Source organism: Myxocyprinus asiaticus, chromosome 50 (genome assembly GCF_019703515.2).
Source record: "Myxocyprinus asiaticus isolate MX2 ecotype Aquarium Trade chromosome 50, UBuf_Myxa_2, whole genome shotgun sequence".
NCBI classification, from domain to species: Eukaryota; Metazoa; Chordata; class Actinopteri; order Cypriniformes; family Catostomidae; genus Myxocyprinus; species Myxocyprinus asiaticus.
The window spans coordinates 22,962,858-22,983,293 of NC_059393.1; the positions used below are offsets into that span (position 1 = coordinate 22,962,858).

Genomic DNA, 20,436 nt, shown 5'->3' on the forward strand with positions numbered 1-20,436 from the left:
AGGCATGAATTTTTTTTAACAAGTTCATTAATTACACTAAATTAACGCCTTAAATCGAAAGCCCTAATAATAATCAGAATATTTCATTGCGTACTGAGGCTTCAAGTAGTGGTGTTTGAAGCTTGAATTGCTCCATTGGTCAAGTTACGGAATTGACGTACAGTCAGGGTGCATGATTGTGTTAATATTTTAATGCAAAAAAATGTTATATGACTAATCGTGCTGAATTAACACATTAAATCAACCGCCTTAGTTTTACATAATATTGCAGTCCATGTTTTCTATACAATGACAGTGGACAGCTTAGAAAAAGACCCTAAAGTATCATAAAAGTAACCGAAATAACCCCGGGATTTACAACTTTTTTTTACTTATCGGATGTCAATGTTTCGCAAAGTGACTTTAAGGTCCGGTTGTTTCTTCAGATTTCATCTTCCATGTTTTTTGAAGCCTATTCATAGATCATCATCAACATTACTTACAAGATTTACCGAGCTCATCTCAGTGGCATCTCGGTCCCATGAATGCCCCCCTCTGGGCACCCAAATTTCGCCATAACGGCGTTCCTACATAGCTACGTTATTATCTTTATTCATTTTCTTCTGCTCTCAATTTAGACTAGTTAAACCACACAACATCCAGAACCAAGAACAACAGCTTGATTTATCTTTCACTGTGACTATTTGACAGATCTGTCAGCTGGGTTCATCTGAGCTAAGTGCGCATGTAGAATATCAATGAAGGGCTAATGACAGGATTCTCGCCTGACTAAAGGGAAAGAGCCAGACTGAAAACCGTTGCTGCAAAAGTATTTCAGGTGAGTCACTCTGGTGAATAATGACAGAATTTTTGCATGAATTATCCCTTTAAGAGTTATTCATACATTTTGGTTAAGGCATCGCCACTTTATTTAAGTAATTGTTTTATATTATAATTGAATCTGAAATATTTTACATGTCAGTTTTTCTGTTTTGATTTATGTGTAGATTCTGCCAAAAATGGTTTCAGCTTGTTTAAGCATGTTGGTTGGGCACCTGACAACCTCACAAAGCTCCAAATAATCACACACAGCTTTTCGATGCTGCTCACCGTAGTACTTTATTAAAGATTCCCTTGACAGAAACTACCCAAATTACACATAATGAAATCTAATTAACATTTGGAGTCAGCAATTAAGTTGTATTCCAGGGACCTGCTGTGTAAAAGGAGCTTGTGTGGCTGGACGCTGTGCTTTGGCATTAAATGCAAATGTTTACAATCCAATTAACCAATCTGTACGTAAATGCCACATTTGCCAAGAACAATGAGTAAACCCAGATTCGAGACATGCAACAGCTGTCTTTTTCACTTTTCGACCTGTGCAAATGGAATTAATGTCTTTCCTTTTCTCTTAAAAAAATTATTTAATAATGGAGAAAAAATAAATAAATAATTTAAAATAATTTGCTCTACTAAAAAAAAAAAAAGAAAAAAGAAATTGTCATTATTTACTCACCTGCAGGTTGTTCCAAACCCAAAATATTTCATTATTATTACTATTTAATTTTATATATATTTATAATATATGACAAACAATTATCTATTTTATATTGTTATTACATAATAAGTTATGTTTACAATATAATATAATATTAATGTATTATAAATTATATAATATTTTAGCATGTGTGTGTGTGTGTGTGTGTGTGTGTGTATATATATATAAATTATATAATTGTTTATTTATATTTAAAATATTTTTTGATTGAAATTATCGAATTTAACCCTGTTACATTGGTGCCGAATCCTGGAAAGGAGGAGGCGGGAACCGGACGAAGCATCAAAGTAATGTTTTTAATAAACTTAAACACAAAGACACACAAGCATAAACGCACACATGGCAGCTGCCTGTAGCTCTCTCTCTCGAACTGCCGCATCTCGTTGCACCTGTCGTCGGCTGATTAGCCCGATTGGGGGCCGGGCGTGCATAGTCACGGCCCGGCCCCACCCTCCTCCTTGTCACACTCACCTAATGCCTTATACACACCTTCTTAATGCGAATAATCGATTAAGAGCCGTCGATTAATCGTTGCATTAATCACCCAAATATCATTCAGCCATTGTAATAACGATTAGATTAGTCGATTGTCAAAATAATTGCTAGTTACAGCCTTAGTTCGTAACAAATAAAGTTTCCTTTGTGTTTGTCTCAGGTACAGTAAGTCATACACCCACTGAGCAGCATCTCGTCTCTTAGAGTGACAGAGTCATTTTTTCCGTGGCTTTTAAAGTGCATTTGATGTCATCCCCATGATGTTCAGGTATTTTCGGCCTGTCTTTTTGCTCAGCGACAGGAAGCTCGGCACAGGTTAAAAGGCCCCTGCCCCTCCATCAGTCCCTCACTGTCTCTTTGTTGAGTGGCTTGGTCTAGAAAAAAAGGGTTTGATGTTTTGGCTTGAGAGCTTTTCTCCGAGCCCTCAAATCAGTGCGGCCCATCTGATCTCCCGAGCCCTGGCCAGCAATTCTGTGGACGAATCAGGAATCAATGTGGGCGAGTGAACACGACAGCACCTGACCTCTGTCTCTGAATGCCGGTTTTCGGCTGGATTTGTGTTGATAAATAAAGCACCGGTGCATTACCGGTTTTTTACTTTGATGGAGGCACAATCTGGCAAGAGTCCCAGGCTTCAGCGAGGTATCAGCTCCATCGGGCTGGTTCTGTCTTCTCTGATCTTATCAGCTCGAAACGAGCTGGTTTATTTAGAAACTACATCAGGACAGCAGAGATGGTTAAAGATATGGAGCTGTTAGGACAGACTGGGGTCTTATCTGGACTCTGCAGCTCGACTTGGGTAGCTGGCGTTACTGTAGTCCAATCAGAATCGCTGTCAACACGTATTAAAAATTTACTTAAATGGATTAAAGTGTGCATGTTGTATTATAATTAGAGGTTGACTGATACCATTAACTAAGTTGGTGGAAACACCGATTAATCAGCTGATAGTTTTTAAAACAGATTTAGTCTTTCCTTACTATGACGGGCAAAGACACAGAGGCTACAAGAGTCCAAAATTAATAAAATCCCAGATGTAGTTGATTGTTCAAACAAAATCCCAATAATAATCAGAAAGAAAACAAATAAGATTTGGTGCATAATGCAGGACTTTTAGCTATAAACAAGCCAAAAATACACCGTGGACTCTAATTTTGAAATGACTGAGACTTGACTCTATGTTTAAATTATTCTCAAGATATGAAGTTGGAGACATGATGTATGTGCTGACGGGGCACATTTCCATATAGTCAAAAAATAATTTGCATGCCCTCGCTTAAATTTAAAATACTTGATGATGTAATCGAAATAACAAAATATACATTGAAGTGAGGATAAAAATATGGATGAATTTGTCAATGATGAAAGACTGAGGAACATTAAGTAATAAAAAAAATAAAAAAAATATCGGCAACTATTGGCATAGATTTTTGCAGATAACCGATCCAAAAATCAGTTCCAAAAAGCAACCATTACCTCTAATTATAATAGTGGCAAGCGTCGCACCACCTTTTGTTACGGCCATTTACATTTCGAAGCAATCAAACGTATGGTTTTGGTAGTTAGGTAGACACAAAAATATGACACAAGAATGGAATGCGGCAATATAATGCAAAATTATAAAGGGCGAAAAACAACCTAGCAACCACATAGTCAGGGGCCGTTCACAGCAAAGGCATTTTTGCACATGTCAGAGCTGTTTTTCAATTGTTTTCTTATGTAAACATGCACTAGACAAACATTTTTGACCGTTGCACTGCATCGTTTTACAACATCAGGAAAATCAGACCTTTCCTGTGTAAATATGCTACACAGCTCCTGGTCCAAGCTCTGGTCATTTCAAGAATGGACTACTGCAATGCTCTGTTGGCTGGTCTTCCAGCTAACACAATTAAGCAACTGCAGATGATCCAGAATGCAGCAGCGTGTCTGGTCTTCAATCAGCCAAAAAGGGCTCATGTCAACCCACTCTTGATTTCACACCACTGGCTACCTGTTGGAGCCCGCATCAAATTCAAGGCTTTGACTCTGGCTTTCAGGACAGCCAATGGAACCACACCCTCTTACTTCAATTCACTTCTTCAGGTCTATGCTCCAACTCACTCTCTGCGGTCTATGAGCGAGCGACGCCTGGTGGTCCCATCACAAAGAGGCTCAAAGTCTATTTCACAATTGTTCACTTTCTCTACTCCTCTGTGGTGGAATGAACTTCCAACCTCCACACGATCTGCTGTTACCTTCTCAGCATTCAAGAACCAGCTGAAAACACATCTGTTCCGTGAGCACTTAACCAACCCACACTAATTGCACTAACTACTGCACCTAATCTGCACTGTCTCTTTCTTCTGTGCTAGCATCTTTACTCCAGCCATTGTGAGAACTTGGCAGTCCTATACTGCAGATGTTGTTAAACTTTGTATGACAAATTGTTTGCTATGTGTCTCATTTGTTAGTCGCATTGGATAAAAGCATCTGCTAAATGACTACAGTAAACATAAATGTAAATGTCGCTGTTTTTTCAGCATCTCATACTGGAGCGTTGCATTTTAGACGTTGTGCAAGAAAGCATTCGGTATTAACAGCCCCTAACATGTAAAAAAAAAACACCTTAGCAACAGCATAGCAACACCTTGACAACCACCTATAACACCCTAGCATGGTGGGGACATTTGCATAAGGAAATATAAATCTAGTTAGTGTGATTCAGATATTCTGTACGTTATATAATCTATATTCATATTATCCAATTTTTCATAGAGCCATCAAGGTTTCATCTTTAATATGTAGACAAGCGATACAAACCTTAAAAAGGTGATGTGCTTTTTAATAACAAATTATAGATCTGCTTCCATCACCCAAAATCACAGTGCAAATATCATCGCTCAAGTTCTCAAGACATCACTGTGTGAAAAGTGAAAAATATCTTTCATATTTATGTTTTAAATCGGCATCATCTTTTTGTCACACAATACATGTATATGAATTATTACGCACTGCCTTTATGTACTTTGTATTGCTTCTGTGCAACACTGTACAGTTATCGTAGAATAAACTGTGCTGGTCACATGAGACGCAATCTGAAAAGCCACACACAGGTGGATATAATGAAGAACGAGAGTGTAAAAAAGAAAACCGTTTACATCTCACTCGAATGACTTGTTTTACGACAGACGTCTCTCTTTATGCATTAAAATATATGCTGAATATTAAAGTGCACCCCTGTGGCGTGTGATGTATATCACAGTAGCATTTACCACGGTGACATGAGGGAATGTTTTAAATCTGTGAACAGTATGTAGACGTTAGATATAAAACTACAAAAAAATGATTGCTCTCATTGTCATATGTGCCTGCAAACCAACTGAAAATATCCACCGTTGGTGCCCAGGAAAAAATATACATTTCATTTAATAGTGTGGGGTAAGTTGTCACAATATAACCTGCAATTCTCAGATACATTTAACTTGTAAAACAAATATCAGTTCATAAAACAGCAAACATGGACAATGTAAAAACATAATAAATATAAAACCATTGTTTTGGCGGCTAAAATATTGTAATTAATAAACTGTATTAATATAGGGTTGCACCAATATAAAAAAATGTTGGCCGATACTGATATGAACAAAAGGCCGATACCGATATTTTGCCTTATTTGTCATCAGATCACTGTTTTGCATTGGAATTTTGCTTTAAAAAATGCACAAAGTGGTACAAAAGCTATTTTATTGTTCATGATGCAATAAATGTACACAATTAATTATAAATAAACTTATATAAAGTCATTATAAAGTTTTTAATATACTATATTATTATATAAAATAAAATTATTAAGTTTTCATTTGGTCAATAATTTTAAAATTTTAAATATTTTAAATTGTAATAATTACATTTTATATAATAATATAATATTATATAATCATTTTATAATATATAATTTTAAATTTAAATAATTATAATTTTTTAATAATTATAACTGGCTGAAAAATATTGGTAGTTGCTACATCTGTATATCCTTAATTTGTAAAACTGAATACACGTGCAACAAATTACGGCAATTAAATGTGACATCTGACATTTATGAAAAAAATACCCTATTCTAAAAACAAAAAAGGTCAAACTTTTCAATTAAAATATACTTTCATCATATATTTGATCCTCGCTTTATGTATGCCAGTGTGGTTTAATTGTGTTCCCATGTTTACCCAAGAGCTATTATAAAAATATGATATGTTGAAATTGTAGTTTGAGGTTAGAAGTAATGATTTTGAGCTAGTTGTTTAAAAACAAAAAACAAAACCTCTGCCAGAGAAAACACATTCGTGTAATTAGACTTTTGCCTCAAAACCTTATAATTGCTGACAGATAGCCCTTCTGACAACTTAACCAATGTGACAACAAGCCCCGGTGTCCCGTAAAATTGTTGCTGCACTCCGGTAAATGCAGCAGTTGCATTAATGTGAGCTAAATACTGTACCGTGATGAAAGCTAATCGATTCACTCTACATGTTCATCGAACACCGAAGGCCATGCACATCCATCCTGCACTGTATGAACAAGCTCTTTGAGAAAAATACACAGTATATTTATGAATTTTTCAGGCGTCTTTCATGTTAGCAAGCAGAGGACATGGTCAGCAAGAGGTTGAAGCTTCATTCAGGCATCTTCAAAGAAAAAAAAGTTCTAAAAATATCATCGAAGTCCAGAGAATGAAGAGAAAAGCTTGTTGTTCTGATCTTTGACACTGCATCAACACCCACACACTTAAAAACACACACAGGCGCTAGCGCACACACACTCACACAGAAATACACAAGCGGAAATGGAGTAATGTCTCGACATGTCTGAGTGTCTTGATCAAATTGAGTACAGTCTCTTAGAAGTCAACAAACTGCAACAGTGAGTGTACTGCAATGAACGCAGAGAAAAAACTGCAAGAAAGAAGAGTGGTCGTGTTGCTAAGTGTGTGATGAGGCGTACTGATGCTAGTGAAGTTGATTAGCAAGTACAAAATCTCAGATTCTCTGAATCGCCTGAACTGCATTTCCTGGTAGCTAAATTAAACATCACTAACAACATGAACTAGATTTCTTTACTGAAGAAAAGTGGTGCTTTTTGCCTGTACAAAACTTTCCGCTATGATGCTAGGGAGTTCTTAAGCGATTGCTAAGGCATTCTAATTGGGTTTTGGCATGTTGTTATGCAGTTGCTAGGGTATTTTGGGTGGTTACTTACAGGCCCTAGTCAAAAGAGTCCACCCCCTAAGTATCGATGACATTCTGGCTCGGGTCCCTCCTACAAAAGTCTATGGGATTTAATCATACAACAGGGCGAAAATCATACGTCGCTTAAAAAGTAATTGCACACCTTTCCTCAACAAGCCACACAAGTTGCACACAAAAGTTTGGATCCAAATTATAGTATGCAAAAAGGCCAAAGATTTACAAAAAGATCATGCAACACCTGCAAAAATCTTGAGGCCTCAGGAACTTTCTGGACATCACATAGACTACAACATCTACAGTATAAATGTCTGTTTTATGCCCCAGCGGTCGAGTTCTAAGGTCTTCTGTTTTCTCTTGTCCATGACCCATTTCTTCTCCAAACAAGAACATATGATGGTAAACACTCTATACAAGGTACAAATGAAAGAGTTGGATGGATAAAAAAGAAAATACCTACAGATACTTTATAAAGATGTGAGAGGTCATTACCCTTGAAGAACTTCTAGCCCTCAAATTATCAATGTCAAAATAAGTATTGGGCAAACACTCCACATATCTCAACCATGAACCAACCTTTGAATTCTTCCTTTACCTGCTGAAAGAAAAGCTTAAGCCAGCCAAAGTTGGTTTGCTGGTCTTAGCTGGTTTAAAATGGTCAGGCCAGTTTTCTAGCCAGGTGTTCAGCTGGTTTAGATGGTTGGCCAGCTGGTCTCCTATCCTTGCTAGCCGACAAGTGTCCAAAACCCCTCTAAAACCAGCAAATCAGACCAAAATAACCAGACTGGAAGACTAGCTAAGGCCTTTTTTTTTTTTTTTAGTAAGGAGTTCAGACTAGGGCTCTGTAAAAGCTATAAAAATCCAAGCGGTCGAGGTAAGCTGGTTTGCTGGTCTTACCTGGTTTAAGATGGTCTAGCTGGTCACCTAACTTGGCCAAGATGTTCTCAAGCTAGTCTAGCTGATCTTCTCGTCTGACCAAGCTGGTGCTCGTTTAGATTGTTGGCCAGCTGGTCTCCCTGGCTTACCAGCAGACCAGTGTCCAAAACACCAGACCAGCCTGGGAGACCAGCAAGCATTATTTTAGTAGAGAGTTCAGACTAGGCTCTTTAAAGGATACCTAAGTCCCATCGGTCAAGTTTTAGGATAAGCTGGTTTCCTGTTCTTGGCTGGTTCAAGCTGGTCTTGCTGGTGTCCCAACTTGGCCAAGGTGGTCTTCAGCGGGTCTAACAGTCTTACCAGCTGGCAAGTGTCCAAAACTCCTCAAAAAGTAACTAGACAAGCCTGACTGGGAGACCAGCTAAGACTAGCAAGCTTTTTTTTTCCACACTGGAATTCTGTAAAGGCTATATAAGTCTCAGCAGTCAAGTTCAAAAATAAGATGGCTTGCTGGTTTTAACTGGTGTAAGCTGGTCTAGCTGGTCTCCTAGCCTAGCCAATCTGGTGTTCAGCTGTTTGGATAGTTGGCCATCTCACAAACTTTCCAGCTGACAAGTGTTCAAAACTCCTCTTAAACTAGCAAACAAGACTATATAGTAAGTGCAATAGAAGTCCCAGCAGTTGAGTTCTAAGATAAGCTAGATTGCTGGTCCTAGCTGGTCTTTCTTAGCTGATCTAGCTGGTCTCTGAGCCTGGCCAGCTGACAAGTGTCCAAACCCTACCTCCAAAAACAAAAACAAAAAAAAAAAAAAAAAACAGCAAACCAGACTAACCTGGAATGACCAGCTAACTTTCCCAGAAGGATAGTCAACCAATTGAGGCTTCAATGTTGTTGTTATTCTCATAATTATAAGAGCGTTAGACGTAACTGACAGAAGACATGCACCCTTTTTTTGACCTGCGGAATAACTGATGGAATCTAGTATCAGATCTGGGGCTTGCGTCCGCCTCCGACAGCTGTACCTAACAGACCCGTTTGATCCGGTAATTGACTCAGGGGTGATAAGAAAGACAAACAGAGTCAAAAGAAAAGGGAGGGTAGGGTTTGAGATTAGAGGGATTTGATTTCCTGTTGGGCTTAGCTCAACGCCTTGATATAAAACCTAAGGCGAAAATGACTCGCACATCTTACATGTGAGGATTTAAATGCATGTTGTATGCATTTCCATGAGCATGCAGCTTTGGGGTACCTACACCGTAGAGAAAGATCTTACAGAGTGTTTGACAGATAGGAATGCACAAGGTCTATTTTGAGCGTTGTGGAAAAAGCTGGTTCAGTTTGAAATCAAGCTGCAATACACTATAATACCGGGAGAAAGTTAGCGTTCTCATTCTTGTCAATGGTTGGTGTTTGCCGTAAAAGCAATGTGACTAATCACTCAGGAGCTGCAGATAAATAACATCATAACAACACAGATTGGTTGATGACCACATGATACAATCCCAAGACCTTTACCAGCGACTATCCCAAGCAGTGAGGTCAAAGGCAGCAAATGGAAAAATTTACATCTGTTTCATAATTTTAAAACCTAAAAAAAGGTGAAACATCTTCTATAATAAAATGAAATATTTGCAATTTATATGTGTCTTGTAAAAACAATTATTACGTCAGGATATGCGGCTGCTTTTCAATGGACATCAATGGAGAAAGATGCATTTTGTTGCCACAATGGTGTAGTTACAACATCTACAAGCAGGGGCTAACTGGACCATGCTAATCAGCCAAACCTTGACTATACTTGCTCCTTATTGGTCAAGGGATGCCTACATTAGTGTGTTGCAGCAGAAATAAAAATGTTCCCAACTTTTAGTCGGCACATTACATCACTTTCGTAAATCCTTGCATTTTTCCGCTACGCACCATCCCTGTTAAAATCAGTGAATTTGCAGCATTCGATGATGCAGTATAAATGCTAGTTTGTAGCCGCCCTTAAACCTTTTCTTGTGAACATGCTTACCAATACGTCGCATATTAACACTCAGACATTAATCAACAATACAATTAGCTAGTGCAAAAGCGCACCTTTGGGATTATTTCCAATAGTAATGAAGAAAAACATTTGCATGATTTCATACCAGGCATCCATCCAGAATAACTCAAAGTTAATTACGGCATGGTACTAATTGCCAAGCGCTTGACTCCGCATATTGTTTCAGGTAATGGATTCTAATTGGTCATAATGACGATCTCTAAGCGCACCTTCATACCTCAATGCCTTCACTATTACTGATGCCAGTCGTTTGACAGGTAAGAGAGTTTATCAGCATGTTTGTGAACTATTATTCTATCAGGTACAAAATGTTTGGAAAATTTTCTACGAAATGCATGTACACACCACAGTAGTTGTACAGACGTAAATGCAGAAAAACAAACAAACAAAAAAACATCACCAGTGTTGGTTTTTGATGGCTAACAGCATCATTAGTTGTTCTTTTCACTCTCAGCTACTGCATCACACAATTGATTTAGGTGTAGCCTGTCTCGCCTCTAATGCCTCTCTAGAGTGCTGCTATGCTTACATGTTTGTGAATTCACAGTAGTCATACAGAGACAGAGAGAAGTGAGTACAAGGCTGTTTCAGATCATATTATCACTTGACTCTTTCCAGCACAGCTGGTCAAAAAAACAGTCTGTCCGTCCGTCCATCCGTCCATCCATCCGTTCGTCCATCCACTTGTCCATCTATCAGTCCATCTGTCTGTATATTTCTTTTTCTGTCTGTCCACTTGTCCGTCTATCTATCTGTCCGTCCATCCATGCGTCCGTCTGTCTGTCTATCTGTCTGTCTATCTATCTATTCGTCCGTCCACTTGTCCATCTATAAATCCATCCATCCATCCATCCGTCTATTTGTTTGTCTGTCTGTCTGACTGTCTGTCTGTCTGTCTGTCTATCTATCTATCTATCTATCTATCTATCCATTTGTCTGTCTGCCTGTCTGTCTGTCCATCCGTCCGCTTGTCTGTCCATCCATCCATCAATCCATCCATCCACCTACCTACCTACCTACCTACCCGTCTCTTTGTCTATGTACAGTATCTATCTGTCTGTCTGTCCACTTGTCTCTGTCTGTCTGTCCATCTGTCCATCCATCCATCATCAAAACTTTACTTTTCAGAGTAGTTTTCTGCCCAGTGATTGGCTTGTTCATGCAGTGTGTAATTCTTGTGAAAGGCCGGAGCTGTTGATTCTGTCCTTCACACCTCACTCTGCCCTCTAATTTATGACTTGCTGCAGCACCAATTAGCGCCATAGGCGGTTCGGCGCCACGCAGGTGGCCTGGTTTGTGTGTAGAGAAGAGAGGGACGCGTTAATGACTCGATGCCTCACTGTTCCATGTCAGAGAGCAGAAGTGGAGATGACATTTGCCGCTGCGGGAGTTCACAAGGAACTGTGAAACACAGACATGCCAAGAAGGATCCAAGGGACTGAGAGGAGGTCTAGGCTGCTGGGCCCATCGGTCATTCAGTGAGTCAAGATCAAGTCAACTGACCTTTGACATCTCCGGTTAAGCATCAGAAGTGTTATACAGAGTTGGGCGAATGTTCTGGGTGTAGAAAGTGTTACACAGAATGTTGGTTTTACTTTATTTGTATATGACAAATACAGGGTGGTAGAAAAACAGCATTTCGCAAATTTTTATAATTATTTTATAATTATTATGCATGCAGCTTATGACCTCACATTAATTGAGAGACTACGTGGAGTATTTCTAATTTAAAAAATGTAATCTTTTTTTTTTTTTTTTACACCACAGGACCATTTAAAATGAACAAGCGAAGGAAAAAGGTTTAAAAACTGATGCAAACTTAAAAGAATAAAAGAGAAAACTTATACATTCTAACATAAAGTCTTGATGATGATTAAAAAATGTCCATGAAGATGTTATGCATCAACTACCCCAATAAAAGTGCTTTGATTTGCAATTTTATTCATATATCTTAAGTGTCAATTCTGGAATAGTTCACTCATATATTCTGTCGTAGTTTACTCTCCCTCATAATATTCCAAACCCATTTGACTCCTCCTTGCAAGCAATGACAATGAATGCGGAGCTTTCAAGCTTCAAATAGGACACAAAATCACAATAAATGTAGCATAAAACTTGTCTATACAATGTGTTTAAGTCATACGATAGATTTGTGTGATGAACAGACAAAAATATTAATGTTATTTACTGAAAATCTTGACATCTGCCCTAGCTCTTCTTGCCATGTTCATGTGAGAAGAAGCAATGTCCGATTCGTGAACAAATCATTCTTTTAAGCCAACTGATTCTCTTTAAACGAATCACTTCATCTGATTTATAAAACAAGTCTGTATGATTCGCTCACCAAATTTCTCAAAGTTCCTCTAACAAAGCTACAATATGACTTCAGAAGATTTGCAAAATATCACACACAAGTTGTATGTCTACTTTTTTGGTGCTTTTGCATCTGTTTAGAAGTTCGAAAGATTCAGTCCCCATTCACTGTAATTGCATGTAAAAGCGTAACTAGGATATTTTCCAAATTGTCTCCTTTCATGTTATCACAGAAGAAATAAAGAAATCAAAAAGTCAAACGGGTTTTGAATAACATGAGTGAACTATACTTTTAAATACTAATGGGGCCAATGTATTTTCAGGGATATTTTGTATGGGAAAAGGGAAGTTTTAGAGCGAAAAAGCTCTGTTTGCAGCTGATTAGCAATATGACCACCGCAATTCCAGCTGAGTAAACTTTTATTTGATGTTTCAGAGTCGCCCAAATAAAAGCCTCTCAGACAATAATTCCAGTCAATCGCCCTTTCCCTCTTGTGCTTACCTCAGCGAGACTCAAAGACCACGGCTCTCCGTTCCAAAAACATACATACCAGAGGTGAACACACTTACACACACCAATCCCTAATCTGAACAGCAGACCTGTCGTTAATGAAGCCTGACGACGAATTGTGCAAGCTTGAACACACTTGAGAGGTAGAGACGTGTCCCCGCATCACCCCAGGTTTCTAGACTAAGCCTCTTGCATTTTTAACGAGCAGGAAATGTTATCATCTGTCATAGCAGTATCTACCCTCCAGGCAGAGAACTGATGAAGTGTTTAATATCAGAAATGCAATATTAAAACCGTGAGGTTTGGAATTATCCATTAGACCCAAGAGGACTGCGTCTGTCACGTCTGGCAAAGCCACTTAACCAGTAAAATTCATTTAAAAAATAACGATTTAAGAAGACATCTGTTCAGTTGTGGGATTCTCAATCAAATTCAGAGTCTATTCTGAAACAGAATAGTGGAGCGCCACAACTTCCGAAAAATGTAGTAGAAGTTTGGTAGATCAAGTTATTGAATCCGTTTACCCAAAAAATTAAATTCTATCATTATTTACTCACCCTCATGTATGGACTATTTTCAGCTGTTTGAAAAATTTTCAGAAACTCTCTTTTTGTGTTCAACTACAAAGGTAAAAAAAAAAATGGAAGACTGTTCACTATTACAAATTCGATTCAATGCGGAAAGTCAGAATTTCTAATTTCCAACTTGGAATAGTACAATCGAAAAGACCTCGAAGAACTTCGATATTCGAGCTGTAATCCACAGCTCTGCATTGTTTGGATTGTACTTGATAGACTTTCACTTTAAACAAATAAAATCTGCGAGTGCATTTACATGCATTTGCACCAATACGTTGATAACGGCTAAAAATGTGCTTATTCGAAAAATCTAAAAATGCATGAAAACTGCATTTCGATGGGATTTGAAATCATCAGATTATCGGATTTTCTACTTTTGATGTTAAAATATGAACAGTCATGCACACAACGCACATTGGATAAGCCGCTAAGAATGCCAGTAAAGCGGTTTACATGCAACGGAAAATCGTGGTAGTGCACAAAAATCTATGTATGCTATTGATTTTTGCTTAAATCGTTTTTATGACCTTACCCCAATAAAGGAAACATTTTTAAGGCATTTACATGACCACACATGTTGTTGGCTTATTAAGCACAATCGGTATAATATCGCACATTTAAACACACTCAGTTAGCCTGTTGACATGCCCAACAATATGCTGTTAACTACCAAAAATCAGCTTATTTGAAAAATCCAACAACGCAAGAAAACTGTGTTTACATGACATTTAAAATCATCTGGTTATTCTCTTTAATGTCAAAACATAAACATGCATGTGCGAAACACTTTGGAAATTGGAAAAGTAGTTAAAAACGCTGGTAAATGTGAAATCAGGGTCAAAGGGAAAAAATAAAATGTTTTTAAAGAAAGTTTTGCGTGAACCGTTTATGACTTTACCCCGATAAAGAAAGACGTTTAAGGCGTTTCCATCACCAGACACGTTGTCTGCTTACTAAGTAAAAATAATTACGACTGTGTATGTAAATGCGCTCAATAAAGGGCCGTTTACACGACAACGTTTTCAACTAAAAATGGAAAACTTTTTATGCATTTTAGCTGTTCGTTTACACGACAACGGCGTTTTGGGGCCTGAAAACACAAACTTTTGAAAATGGGTTTCAAAGTGCAAGTTTTTGAAAATGATGCCGTTATCGTCTCCGTGTAAACATGCAAAAACGCGAATTTGTGAAAACGATGACGTCATGCATACGCGTATTACGTGTTCAGTCTATAGGCATGCACGCGAATACTTCAAAACAACGTGCGAGACATTCAAAACTACAATGGCGGACTACAGGACTGTGTTTGTGCTGCTCAAGATTTTGAGTTTATTGACGCTTTTCCAGCAAAGTGTAGATTTACTGCATCACTACTATGACCAGAGATCGCCATCTTCATTGTTAGTATTCACCGCTCTGTGGAAGAATGCTTATGTGCGCAGGCGCGGAGTGTTTCTTTATAAAGTGACATCGCCAACTACTGGCCTGGCATGCATAATACAGCGTTTTTAGTCGTTTTTGTGGATCCGTGAGAACGGGGATCGTTTTGACAACGTTGTCGAAACTTTTCAAAAACGCAAAGGAAAAACATTTCCGTTTTTAGTACATTGTTGTAGTGTAAACGTACCCATAGTCTAAGTTCCTACAATACATGAAAAATAAAAACTTTTGCTGACACAAGTGCTCAAAAAACTGTACATTTGCTTTTCTGTTGATAATTGTACACCTGAAAAACTATTTCTAACACTGCATAGCAAAGTTTATCCCGCACAGTTTGGTTGCTAGAAGATATCTTTATGTCAATAGAACGACCACATTACAAATGCTAGCGTTTATATCTTAATATGCCATCTTTCGACAGTTGGGCAATGGAACATATTTATAGATTGTAAATTGGAGATATTGAGTAGTAATATCCTACATCTGCCTTCGAATGACCTGTCACAGCAGATCGGTGCTCAAAGCACAACTGGTTTGCATTAGGAAGCATTAAACAATGCAATGCAAATGCTAGCATTTATTTCTCTAAACATCATTTTCAAGCATTAAGCAATCAAACACCTGTATGGATTGTAAGTTGGAGAGATCAAGTAGGAATATCCTACATCTGACTTCGAATTAAATGTAGCATATACACGTCACAGCAGATCGGCGCTCAAATCCCAACTGGTTTACGTTAGGTGCCATGTACGAACCCTGATACCTTATCGCTTGCTCTCAGCAAGTCCCTGCTGTCGCTGCGATTAATCGTGACCGCTCGCTTGAGACGGGATGTCACACTAACATTTGATGCTGAGCTGCCGGACTGCTGGAACAATAGCTGTCCTCTTTCTCAGAGGTCCGGAAAAGCCCAGAGCATGGCCCAGGGCAGCTTATGCTGACGTCGACGTCAAGAGGACTGGAGCCTATCGGTGGAAACAGATGTGTGGGCCATTTCAGTGCCCATACTCCAAGGAAGGACATACTCCATGACAACCCCAGAGCAGTCACTATGAAGGCCCTTGAAGATGGAGATGAAGGTAGCAGGTACACTGGTGGAGTGTTGTAAATGAAAGAATAGTTTATGTAAAAATGAAAATTCTGTCATCATTTACTGAGCCTTTTTACCAAGAGTATAGCTGACATATGGTAAAGTTGATATTAGAAACTAAACTCTTTAGTTCTTTGACTTTCATAAACACATTACAATCAACCAGTATTCACCAAATATTACACTGCTTTAAAGTGGCACATTACAATGAACGACTGGCCATTTATCCAGTTGGATGACCAACATCAGTAGATTGTAAGTGCAGCACGGAAAAGGTCTTCAAAACTCAATCGTGCTCTCCACCGTGAAATAATTTTCTATGGCTGTAATACATCAAAAAAGGCTCATATTTCTCGTAACGGCCATCTGGGGTGTTTCGAGATGGGGGAAAGGAGTACGTTGGAAACAGCTGGCGTGAAGCAGCAGTTTATGCAATTAAGTGGTGAATAATCATAGCCTGAAATCATATGGGTTTTAAGACCAGGAGAGTTCTACTGCATGAGATCAGGAAAAAGACATGGGGTCATTGACAATGTACATATATGCATGTCATAAATTTCCATTTTTGGGTTAACTGCCACTTTAAAGGTCATTTGTGTGCAGTGATCACACAAAAATGTCTTTTAAACTTGGTAAATATTTTTGTGTGTCATAGTTCCCACTTTAGGTGTCTTTAACTACTCTGTACTAACATTAAAATACATACAATACATTGTATTTATTGTGTAACAACATGTTGTTGTGCAAAATTCTCACAAGATTCATATTTGCTGCTACTGAGGTTGAGGTATAGGTAGGTTTAGTAGTAGGGTAGTGTTAGGGGTTAGGGTTTAGAGTAAAGGGTGGGTTAGGTTTAGTGTTAGGGATGCAGTTAACTGCAGATAATTTAAATGTAAAAGTACAATGCAACAACACATATGTACATGATAAATTGTACATAGTAGTTAAAGACACCTATTATAATGTGTGTCCCATTTATTTTAATCAGTTTTGCTCACTGACTAAATAATGACTGGCATATAATTTTAAACGACAAAAACAACATTTTAGTTGACGATAATGGGCGAAATGACAGTTGTGTCAAACTGTAACACACCAAACTAATTACTTTGAAAAAGGTAGTAATTTTTTAAACATGCATCGAACATATTAAAGATTTATCAGCATGTATAACAGTATTAGCTGTTTTAGGAGTTATTGTGTTGTTTGTAACGATTTGGAGACTATTCCTTGTTTTAGACCGTCTAGGATATTTCGTTAAGTATAGTGCATTTTTTCGGAAATTGCGTAACCACGCAAATTAAGCATTCTGACTAGCGCATAACTTAGTTCATGATCACGTTCATTTGCTTGTCATATTTTCCTCAACTGTATGTTTTGATTAAAATCGTTAAATTATCATCATGATCTTTTTCATCTAGTCTTCATTGACGAAAACAAAAAAACCTTTCGTCAATTAAAATTTTCATCAGTAATTTCATTGACAAGATTAACACTGTTTGTGTGTGTGTGTGTGTGTTATCAGTGAGTGTGTGTGCTGGTAGCTTTTTGAAAGTTTTGCAAATGTTGCATCACTTAGCTTTGAGTTCATATCAACTTTTGATTACTTTCATATTACAATCTATCCATTGCACATTCCCTAATCATCTCCGATTGGTAATTATGATATTTTTTTCTTGGAACTGACTATTCCTGGAGGCATTAAGAGTTTTTGAGCCGACCTCAAAAACCGTGGACCGCTTATCTCCCAGCGAGGTTGCTTTTTCAATAAAAATGTAAAAGACGCTCTGCCTTTAAATTTCAGCACAGATCACAACAGCTTGTTGTCAACCGAAAACCTCCAACAACTTCACTGTTCCCCTTGTTTATCGACCCGAAGACCACCAAAAACCAAAGGTATATCTCAGAAAATGCTCTGGAGAACAAACTCTGACGTCAAGCAACAACAAACTAGGACTTTGAGCAATAAAACTGCTTCACCCTTGAAGAACAGGTGACCTGATGCACCTCTATCCCACAATCCCCAAAGTCAGTGTGGATAAGGTCACCGGGCAGCACAGCGGGGACCAGACTGTGAAAAGTCATTTAAGGAAAAGAACTAAGAATAATAGCCCACCCACAATTGATTCAAAAACACAATACAAAAAATGTATGGGATGCATATTTATATAATATCTAGGTCAAGCCTATGGCTAAAAGATTTTGTTAGATTTATTTGATACCAAGACTTAATATCTTAAGACATTTTGTTTCTAAATGAATGTTTTCTTGTTTTAAGGATGTTTAGATATTTTTCATGGAAAACAAGACAAAAATAAGCAGGGCCGAAGCCCCAAAGTGTAGTACCTCTATTTAAGAATGTTTTACTTACTTTCGTTATTATTCACTCTGCTAGCTGATTTTGTCTTCCATTCAATGTGTCAAATAAAAGCTCATTTCAGTTACCTGAAGGCCTCTGACAGCAAAAGCTTCACTGATTGGAGCTTTCATTTTGATAATTATGCACCTAATTAGCGCTACTTAACTAATTTAGAGCTCAAATGAACCACAACTCAACAGACGGCACTTAGGATGTACACTTTAAACGTACGTGTTGTTTTTCTGGTAGTAATGAAAATACTGCACTGGCAGCCAAAAGTTTGGAATAATGTACAGATTTTGCTGTTTGGTACTTAAATTCACCAAAGTGGCATTCAACTGATCATAAAGTATAGTCAGGACATTACTGATGTAAAAAACAGCACCATCACTATTTGAAAAAAGTCATTTTTGATCAAATCTAGACAGCAGCCATCACTCCAACACCTTATCCTTGAGTAATCATGCTAAATTGATCATTTGGTACTAGAAAATCACTTGCCATTATATCAAACACAGTTGAACAGTTTGGTTCGTTAAATGAAGCTTAACTCTTTGTGTTTGTTTTTGAGTTGCCACAGTATGCAATAGACTGGCATGTCTTAAGGTCAATATTAGGTCAAAAATGGCAAAAAAGAAACAGCTTTCTCTAGAAACTCACCAGTCAATCATTGTTTTGAGGAATGAAGGCTATACAGTGCTTGAAATTTAATATTTTATACAAAGGTGTACACTACAGTCTTCAATGACAAAGGACAACTGGCTCTAACAACTAAACAAGAGGATAAGTACATCAGAGTCTCTAGTTTGAGAAATAGACGCCTCACATGTCCTCAGCTGACAGCTTCATTGAATTCTACCCGCTCAACACCAGTTTCATGTACAACAGTAAAGAGACGACTCAGGGGTGCAGGCCTTATGGGAAGAATTGCAAAGAAAAAGCCACTTTTGAAACAGAAAAACAAATTGAAAAGGTTCGAGTGGGCAAAGAAACACAGACATTGGACAACAGATAACTGGAAAAGAGTGTTATGGATCTTAACCCCATTGAGCTTTTGTGGGATCAGCTAGACTGTAAGGTGCGTGAGAAGTGCCCGACAAGACAGACACATCTATGGCAAGTGCTACAGGAAGTGTGGGGTGAAATGTCACCTGAGTATCTGGACAAACTGACAGCTAGAATAACAAGGATCTGCAAAGCTGTCATTGCTGCATGTGGAGGATTTTTTGATGAGAACTCTTTGAAGTAGTTTAAGAAGTTCTGAATGTTTTTTTTCAAATTGTAATAGTAATCTTTCACATTATTAATGTCCTGACTATACATTGTGATCAGTTGAATGTCACTTTGGTGAATAAAAGTGCCAATTTCTTTCCATAAGAGCAAAATCTGTACATTATTCCAAACTTTTGGCCGCCAGTGTATATTATTTGGGTGAACCTCAAAAGATTGTCAAGAGCATGTCATACATATTTCAGCCTAAATTCAACAAAAAAGAAATGCAAAATGTTACTTGCTTGTTTTCTTTGAATCATTAAGATTGATTATTTATTATTAATTTATTTTAATTTTCATGACAATCACATTTCCCACCCAATTCTCAATTTTTACCATAATGAATATTATATATAAATATATATATATATATATATATATATATATATATATATATATATATATATATATATAATTATTATTACTGAAAAGCAAATAAATAAATAAATACATTTTATTTACATTTTATTTACCACCATGATTATGTTCAACTATATTAACTAACAAAATAAGTAAATCAATAAATATAAATTAAATTCGCAGTATATTGCATTACATTAGTGCAAATAAATCAATGTTATTTAAATTACATTCACTACCATGATAATATATTACATTTTATTGACTACCAAAATAGGACAATAAATAAGTATTATTTCAATTATATTTACTAATCAGAAATGTATTTACAA

The 20,436-nt window shown here is 37.4% G+C and overlaps 1 protein-coding gene across 1 annotated transcript in view; it reads left to right on the plus strand.

The window, feature by feature from the left end:
• The window catches only part of LOC127438849 (uncharacterized), a 687,566-nt gene extending 667,954 nt beyond the window's left edge, over positions 1 to 19,612 (plus strand). Inside the window, exon 6 of the transcript XR_007896818.1 lies at positions 19,446 to 19,612. The gene's annotated coding sequence lies outside the window, so the exon portion shown is untranslated. The remainder of the gene's footprint in view (positions 1 to 19,445) is intronic.
• The last annotated feature ends 824 nt before the right edge of the window (positions 19,613 to 20,436 follow it).